General features: G+C 43.5%; 1 pseudogene across 1 annotated transcript; it reads left to right on the top strand.

The window, feature by feature from the left end:
- Positions 1-6,070: 6,070 nt before the first annotated feature.
- LOC103277183 lies at positions 6,071-7,892 on the top strand (annotated as a pseudogene). The gene has a single exon (XR_002481347.1). The product of XR_002481347.1 is annotated as a poly [ADP-ribose] polymerase 2 pseudogene (transcript).
- Positions 7,893-9,445: the final 1,553 nt, after the last annotated feature.

Genomic DNA, 9,445 nt, shown 5'->3' with positions numbered 1-9,445 from the left:
TGAGATTCCAACTCAAAAAAAAAAAAAAAGAAGTGGTATGGACTCTCAACGCCTGCAACCTTGCTACCCACTGACCCAGGGGTCAGCCCTGTCATGATTGCATCGAGGTCATGGAGGAGGTATTTTCCAGCCAACCTGATTTGACAGATCAGCCTCTCAAGAGATCTTGATGTAGAATATTTCACCAAAGGCAGCAACTTCATAAGGGAAGGAAAACAGTTTGCAGGATACTCTATAATAAACCTATGTTCTACCATTGAGGCAAAGCCTCTGCCAGAAGGGACCTCTGCACAAAAGGCAGAATTAATTGCACTCACCCGAGCTCTCCAGCTGGTGGCAGGACTAAATGTTAATATATACTCTGACTCTAAATATGCCTTCACCACCCTCCATGGACACAGGGCTCTATATAAGAAAAAGGGGCTGACCAACTTAGGAGGCAAAGACATAAAGGATGGCAGAGAAATTCTTAAATGGTTGGATGCTGTATGGGACCCTAAGAAGGTAGCAGTTATGCATTGCCAGGGACACCGGAGGGGAGACTCAAGAACCGCTCAGGGAAACCGAGAGGCAAAGCTTGCGGCCTCCCGGGAAACGATGGAACCAGAAACTTTTGCTGCAGCATTGTTCCCAAGTCCGTTGGCAGAATGGGACCCCAGTTATTCACAGCATGAGCAGATATGGTTCAAAACGGAAGAAGGAGACCATCTTCCAGGTGGATGGTGGAAATTTAAAGACAGGAGAGTCGCCATCCCTGAAGCTTTGGCCCCAACTTTCATCAGACAATTTCACCAGGACACCCGTACAGGCCAGACAGCCCTCGAGACCATGTTAAGCTAAAATTTTCATGTTCCTCGACTCTCCAGCATAACCTGGACGGTATATGAGCAATGTGAAGTGTGTGCCCGAAACAACCCACGGCAGGGATCTAGAATCTCCCTGGGAATACAGAGTGTTGGAGGGACTCCATTTGAAAATATAGTTGTGGACTTTACTGCGCTTCCCCGAGTCAGAGGCTACAAATATCTCCTAATTTTTATATGTACTTTCTCAGGTTGGTAGAAGGCTTTCCTACCTGCACTGAAAAGGCACATGAAGTGGCGCGGCTACTTCTAAAGGAAATCATTCCCTGATGTGGAATCCCAATCACTATAGGGTCAGACAATGGGCTAGTATTTGTAGCTGAGGAAATACAGTCAATGGCATGAGGCTTAGGAATCACATGGAAATTACACACTGCCTATAGCCCCCAAAGTTCTGGAAAGGTGGAGCGAATGAACTGGACTCTAAAGTTGCAGCTAAGTAAACTGTGTCAGGAAACCCACCTACACTGGGATCAGCTATTGTCAATTGCTTTGTTACGGATTAGGTCTAGTCCCACTAAGCAGACAGGGTTCTCCTCTTTTGAAATTCTTTATAGGCGCCCACCCTCCATTATTAAGGGCATAAGGGAAAATTTAAAAGAATTGGGTAATCTTGCTCTGAGACAACAAATGCAGGCTCTTTGTATGGTACTTACTACTATACGTCCTTGGGTCAGAGAGTGGTTACCTATAAGCTTAACCACAGAGGCTCACTAAGGCAGGAAATGCTGTATGGGTAAAGAAATGGAACACCCAGCCCTTAAGGCCTCTGAAGGGGTCTGTTTACTGTCATTTTGTCCACCCTCACCACAATAAAGTTAGCTGAGGTAGGCCCCTGGATTCATCAGTGAACATCTGAGCCGTCTGCGCTGGGAAAGTTGACTGAAGGAAGTTTCAACTCCAGGAACCTGAAGGACAACAGCCCTGCTTTAGTCACTCTGGAAGCTGACTACTCTATGCACAGCAGAAGCCTGAGGAGTGGATCACCTAACGAACAAACGGACTGTGGTACATTGTAATGCAATGTCATCCTTGCTAATAATTGTTGTAATTTTCGCTTTAATATTTGCTGTAGGTTTAGCAAAGTTCACTCCAGACGGCTGGAACCGTGGTTGAAAAAAAACAAACAAAAACAACAGCACATGTAATGATGCTATGGCAATGCCAGCCCCTAAATCAGGATGATGCTCTTTGACCCTAAAGGGGTCCAAGCATCAAAGGGGGGAATGAGGCAGGGGCCCTTCTGAAAATCGAGAAGTAAGAAAGGGAAAATAAATTACTTCCTGCTTCTTTGTGCTACCCTTTTCACAGGTTTTTCATTTTGGTGGACTACATGTTCAAACTTTTGGCAAAATCCAATCAGGATAATGATCTTGTAAGCCAATCAACAAATAGGACATGCAAATGAAATAATTAAGTAAAACCAATCAGTGTGTAACATGTAATGTTAACTGCTGCCTCGAGCTACAAAATATCCAATGAAATGAATAATGCCAAACTATAACCTTATAAAGAGGCAAAGAGGTTACAATGTAAAGAAATAATATATAAGGCAATACCTCCCTGCATTCGGGGCTCAGCCTTTGGATTGGCTCAGCCAATCTGCTGAGCCAGTGCTGGCTCCAGTAAACAGTGTTTCCTGGCAAAGTAGCCTCGGTGTCCCATCTCTCTCCACAAAGATTCCCACTACAAACTTTCATCCTTTAGTGGGAACAATGTGGAGCAGAGCCCCTGCTAACCCAAGATATCATGCCTGAGAGACACACTCTTGCTTTAGGTCACTAAGATTTTGGGGATTGCAGCAAAATCTAGCATGTCTTTAAACAGAAACATACAAAAAAGATAAACAGAAAACAGTTTGCAACTAAAAAGAAGAAAAAACAAATATTCAAGAAAATCCCAAACATAAGAATCTTTTATTTTTTATTTTTATTTTTAGTTGGAGTCTCACTCTGTCGCCCAGACTGGAGTGCAGTGGCCGCTCCCGGCCACTGCAGCCTCAACCTGCTGGGCTCTGGTGATCCTTCCGCCTCAGCCTTCCAAGTAGCTGGAACTACAGGCGCACGCTACCATGCCCGGCTAATAAGAATCTTTTAAATAATTTTTTTTTCTTCAAAACTTGGTTAAGTTAAGACAGGGTAGTCAGCATAGCTGAGAGATAAATAGATGAGTTTCTTGCAGGCAGGCATAGCTCAGATAATTAGAAAACCAAATGGTTAGGCATCCAGCCAAGTGCCATCTCATCAGGACATAACTCTGTAGAACAATACTCAGGCTGACCAGGTACCCAAACCCAACCTTGGAATGTGGGGTGGCTGATATACTCAGCTACAGAAACCATGAGCAAGGCAATAAGAGAATTATCAGAGGCACTGAGGCATGATATTTTCAGGAAGAAACTTAATTAAACCACAAAACAGTAACCTTTACCATTATCTTGAGATTTTCACAATATGCAAGTAAGTTCAGAAGTAGATGATAAGAATTAAAAACTTGTGATCAATAGATGGTAACCCTCCTTGTAGCACACAAATCTTCGTTTAAAAAATAGGTTGCTTGCTGGGCTCGGTGGCTCAGCCTGTAATCCTGCGCCTTGGGAGGCTGAGGTGAGTGGATTGTCTGAGCCCGCGGGTTCGAGACCCGCCTGGGCAACTTGGTGAGACCTCATCTCTACAATAAATAAATAAATTAGCTGAGTGTGGTAGCACACGCCTGTAGTTCCAGCTACTTGGAAGGCTGAGGCAGAAGGATCGCCGGAGTCCAGCAGGTCAAGGCTGCAGTGGCCAGGAGTGGCCCAGTCTGGGTGACAGAGTGAGACTCCAACTCAAAAAAAAAAAAAAAAAAATAGGTTGCTTAATCATTTTATTTATATATATAAACAAATATTGCCAACAAGTTAGTGTACCCTTTCTTTTAAGGAACCCATGCTCTCCATTGAGTGTCTTTTCTTTCTAATAAATCTTGTTTTAAACTATACTTTGGACTCATTCTGAAATTATTTTCTGTGGCAAAGTCAAGAACCCATGGAGCAACTATACCCCATGGCGTCCAGCATCAAAGTGCCTGGAAATACAATCAATGACTAGTAGAAAATTAGAAAACCTTCTGTTCAATTTAGACCTTAAAGTTTACAATGAATGCTTAAAGAAACTTCATAATTCCAATACTTATAGGGTGGCTAGAGTTATATTCTATTGTAAAATACATAAAAATAATTATAACCTCAGTTCACAAAGAACGAAGGTAGAATGGAGCTTCTGAGAACAGATTAAACTAAATGACCTTTTCAAGTGGTAGCTGGGGTGATATTAGTATTGAGATTCCCATTGAGAACAGGAACCATGTCCTTTACATATTCTCACCCCAAAACCTAATAGTGCCTGACATGTAATAAGCAAATAGTCAATATTTGAAATACTGAATTAAGCTGGATTCAATTGCTCACTTGAAAATCTAGCTTACAGAGCTGGGCTGTACCTAATTAGGATTGCCAGGTGAAGTTAGTATAGAGGTATTGGGGGAGGTGATCCTGAGATCATGGTCAAAGGCAAGCTAGGTTGCTAATCCCCAGATTTTTGTGTCAGGAGTGGCAAATTTAAAAGTTCTAGCCCTCTCTTTTCGTGTCACTGACTAATTATCTGTCCCTGTGATTTAATTTTGTGAGACAATAAATTCCTCTTTTTGCCTAAGAGAGTCATGTCAGGGTTTTGTTACCTAAAAATAAAAGTGGTCTACTACAGTCTTTTCATGAGGAATTGACCTAACAGATGGGAGCAAACAATTATAAAACAGGGCCAAGTGGTACTGTAAAGGCATATAAAAGGGCTAAGCCTAAAAATTTAATAGAGTAGTTGGGTATGGCAGATATTGATCTAAGCAAGCAAACATTAAGGTTCAGTAATTTTGTTAACCCAAGAAGTGTCTGAATATTCTATCAATAAATCCATGCAAATGAGGGACAGAAGTCTAAGAAGGCAAGAAGAGTAAAAATCTAGGAGTGCTAGGGAAAACAAGGAGGACCAAGGGGGTCAACCAGAACATGACCAAGAACCAGAGGATGATTTCTGACATAGGGCAGGGTTCTGTTTGGCTGGTATTATTCTTCCTTTGGTATGTAAGCAGACAAAGCCTATTGTAGGTATGCGTTTGTGGCTAAGAAAAGGAGCTCCATCAGAGCTGGGAAACCCAATTATGAAGAGTGGGGGCTCCTGACACAATAGGTCAGGGAGGGCACAGCAGTCCTGGGCTGCAGGACTATCTGTAAAATGGGTTTGGTCTGGTTCATTCATTAATCAGCTCTGCCCAAAAGAGCAACACAATGAGAGATCCAAATCCTGGTGACCTTGTACTACTGTGAAAACACTTCGGGACAATCCTAATTATAACTAGAAAAGAACAGCTTAAGGTAAATTATCATTATCATCGTTTTTAGTCAGAGTCTAACTCTGTCGCCCAGGCTGCAGTGCAGTGGCATGCTCATGACCACGCCACTGTCAACCTGCTGGGCTCAGGCAATTCTTCTGCCTCAGCCTTCTAAGTAGCCAGAACCACAGGTGCGTCCTACTATGCCCGGTTAATTTTTTGATATATTGTAGAGAAGAGGTCTCACCATGTTGCCCAGGCTGGTCTCGAACCCATGGGCTCAGGCAATCCTCCCACCTTGGCCTCCCAAGGCTTGAGCCACCGCGTCCAGCTAGGTAAACTATTTTAAAACTAAAATGATTAATTTTGACAGATGTTTTTAAAAATGAAATATCCAATTACTTATGCAGTTCTGGTGACTTATTTTAATTACTCAAGTGCATACTTAAAGTGTTTTTTTTTTGTTTTGAGTTGGAGTCTCACTCTGTCACCCAGACTGGAGTGCAGTGGCCGCTCCCGGCCACCGCAGCCTCGACCTGCTGGGCTCCAGTGATCATTCCGCCTCAGCCTTCCAAGTAGCTGGAACTACAGGCGTGCACTACCACACCTGGCTGATTTTTGATTTATTGTAGAGATGAGGTCTCACCAAGTTGGCCAGGCGGGTCTTGAACCCGCGGGCTTAGGCAATCCACACACCTCAGCCTCCCAAAGCGCTGGGATTACAGGCTGAGGCACCGAGCCCGGCTCTTAAAGTGTTTTTATTACACAAAAGTCTCACATATACAGAAGTAGAGGTTAGTATTATTAACTCCCACACACGTAATATTAAAAAATTATTGAGCTTCATGGCGGCGCGAAAGCGGAGAGCCAGCAGCCTCCAGGTGCGAGCTTCTGTAGCATTAAATGAAACCAAGAGAGCTAGTAATGGCAACACAGCTTCAGAAGACTCTAATCCTACCAAGAAAACTCGCGAATGCCAGAGACACGGGGGTAAAAAAGATGCCTGTGGCTGGAGGAAAGGCAAATAAAGACAAGACAGAAGACAAGCAATGTGAATCTGTGAAGGCCTTGCTGTTAAAGGGCAAAGCTCCTGTGGACCCAGAGTGTACAGCCAAGGTGGGGAAGGCTCATGTGTACTGTGAAGGAAGCGATGTCTATGATGTCATGCTAAATCAGACCAATCTCCCGTTCAACAACAGCAAGTATTATCTGCTATTAGAAGATGATGACCAGAGGAACTTCAGTGTTTGAATGAGATGGGGCCGAGTTGAGAAAATGGGGCAGCACAGCTTGGTGGCTTGTTCAGCCAACCTCAACCAGGCCAAGGAAATCTTTCAAAAGAAATTCCTTGACAAAACAAAAAACAATTGCGAGGATCATGAGAAATTTGAGAAGGTGCCTGGAAAATATGATATGCTACAGATGGACTATGCCACCAATACTCAGGGTGAAGAGAGAAAAAAAAAGAAGAATCTCTTAAGTCTTCCTTGAAAACAGAGTCACAGCTAGATCTTCGGGTACAGGAGCTGATAAAGTTGATCTGTAAAGTCCAGGCCATGGAAGAGATGATGATAGAAATGAAGTATAATACCAAGAAAGCTCCACTTGGGAAGCGGACAGTGGCGCAGATCAAGGCAGGTTACCAGTCTCCGAAGAAGACTGAGGATTGTATTTAGTCTGGCCAGCATGGACGAGCTCTCATGGAAGCATGCAGTGAATTCTACACCATGATTCCACATGACTTTGGACTCTGTACTCCCCCACTAATCTGAACAGAGAAGGAACTGTCAGAAAAAGTACAACTACTAGAGGCTTTGAGAGACATTGAAATTGCCAGTAAGTTGGTAAAGACAGAGCAACAAAGCCCAGAACACCCATTGGACCAACACTATAGAAAACTACATTGTGCCTTGCGCCCTCTAGACCATGAAAGATATGAGTTCAAAGTGATTTCCCAGTACCTACAATCTACCCACACTCCCACACACAGTGACTCTACCATGACCTTGCTGGATGTGTTTGAAGTAGAGAAAGAGGGTGAGAAAGAAGTCTTCAGAGAGGACCTTCATAACAGGATGCTGCTGTGGCATGGATCTAGGGTGAGTAACTGGGTGGGAATCCTGAGCCGTGGGTTTCGAGTTGCCCTACCTGAGGCTCCCATCACAGGTTACATGTTTGGAAAAGCAATCTACTTTGCTGACATGTCTTCCAAGAGTGCCAATTACTGTTTTGCTTCTCACTTAAAGAATACAGGACCGCTGCTCTTATCAGAGGTAGCTCTAGGTCAGTGTAACGAGCTACTGGAGGCCAATCCTAAGGCAGAATCATTACTTCAGGGCAAGCACAGCACCAAGGGATTGGGCAAGATGGCTCCCAGTCCTTCCTGTTTCATCACCCTGAATGGGAGTACAGTGCCCTTAGGACCAGTAAGTGACACAGGAATTGTGAATCCAGAGGGTTATACCCTTAACTACAATGAATATATTGTCTATAACCCCAATCAGGTCCGTATGCGATACCTTCTAAAGGTTCAGTTTAATTTCCTGCAGCTATGGTAAATGTTGATATTAAACCAGAGAAAAATCTAATCTTCAAGCAAGAAAATAAGCTGTACTTTTGCATTTTGTAATTTTAATGTAATAAAAATGGTACGATTCTAAAAAAAAATTATAGTTTTACCCTATTTGCTTCATCTGTCCCTTTTTTTCTTTGCTGAAGTATTTTAAAGCGAATCTCAGACATCACTTTATCCTCATACAATTCAGTATACATTTTCAAAGAAAGGACTTAAAAAAATTTTTTATTTTAGAGTTGTGGGGGTACAAGTGAGGATTTATTACATAAGTAAGTTGTGTGCAGGTCAAGTTTGGGCTTCTAGTAGGCCCTCTCTCCCCCAATAGTGGACCAGGTACCCAGTGTGTTGCCACGTGTTCCCCCTCCCTTCCACCCCTAAAAGTGCCCAGCATCTTCCAATCCCACCTTTGTGCTCGTGTGACCAGTGATCAGGGCCTGCTTATGAGTGAGAACATGTGGCATTCAATTCTTTGTTTTTGTGATAGTTCAATTAGTATGATGGTGTCCAGTTGCATCCATGCTGCTGTGAAGGTCATGATTTTGTTCTTCTTTATGGCTGAGTAATATTCCATTGTGTATATGTATCGCATTTTCTTTTTTTGTTTGTTTGTTTTTTGAGTTGGAGTCTCACTCTGTTGCCCAGACTGGAGTGCAGTGGCCGCTCCCAGCCACCGCAGCCTCGACCTGCTGGGCTCCGGCGATCCTTCCGCCTCAGCCTTCCAAGTAGCTGGAAACTACAGGCATGCGCTACCACGCCTGGCTAATATTTGATTTATTGTAGAGATGAGGTCTCGCCAAGTTGCCCAGGCGGGTCTAGAACCTGCGGGCTCAGGCAATCCACTCACCTCAGCCTCCCAAAGGCGTGGGATTACTGGCTGAGCCACCGAGCCCAGCTTCCAGTCCACTTTCAATGGGATGGGTTCCATGTTTTTTGCTACTGTGAATAGTGCCGCATAAACATATGTGTGCTGGTGTCTTCTTGGTAGAGCAATTTATGTTCCTCTGGGTATATTCTCAGAGAGGGATTGATGGATTGTATTAAAGCTCAAATTTTAGTTCTCTGAGAAATCACCACACTGCTTTCCACAAAGGTTGAACTAGCTTACATTTCCACCAACAGTGTTAGAAGGGTTCCCTTTTCTCTGCAGCTGCACTAGAACCTGTTGTGGGACCTTTTCAAACAGAAGTTTGTGCACAGCAAGAAAAACAAAACATTGAGAAAATAAAGAAACAACCCACGGAATGGGAAAAAACATTTGCAACCTATGCGTCTGACAAAGGTCTAACATTCAGGATCAACAAAGGACTCAAACAAACTGAAAGAAAAAACCAAACAACCTCATTAGAAATTGGACAAAGGACATGAACAGATACTTCTCAAAGGAAGACATACAAGTAGCCAACAAACACATGTAAAAAGGCTCAGTCTCCTAATCATCAGAGAAATGCATATCAAAACTATGATGAGATACAACCTAACACGGGTCAGAATGGCTATCATTAAAAAGTCACAGGACAGTCGGGCTCGGTGGCTCAGCCTGTAATCCTGTGCCTTTGGGAGGCTGAGGTGAGTGGATTCCCTGAGTCCGAGGGTTCGAGACCCGCCTGGGCAGCCAGACCTCATCTCTACAATAAATCAAAAAATC

The sequence above is a fragment of the Carlito syrichta genome, unplaced genomic scaffold (genome assembly GCF_000164805.1).
Source record: "Carlito syrichta isolate Samal-C Ts95f unplaced genomic scaffold, Tarsius_syrichta-2.0.1 Scaffold316502, whole genome shotgun sequence".
Lineage (NCBI taxonomy): Eukaryota > Metazoa > Chordata > Mammalia > Primates > Tarsiidae > Carlito > Carlito syrichta.
This window is presented reverse-complemented; position numbering and strand designations above follow the sequence as displayed.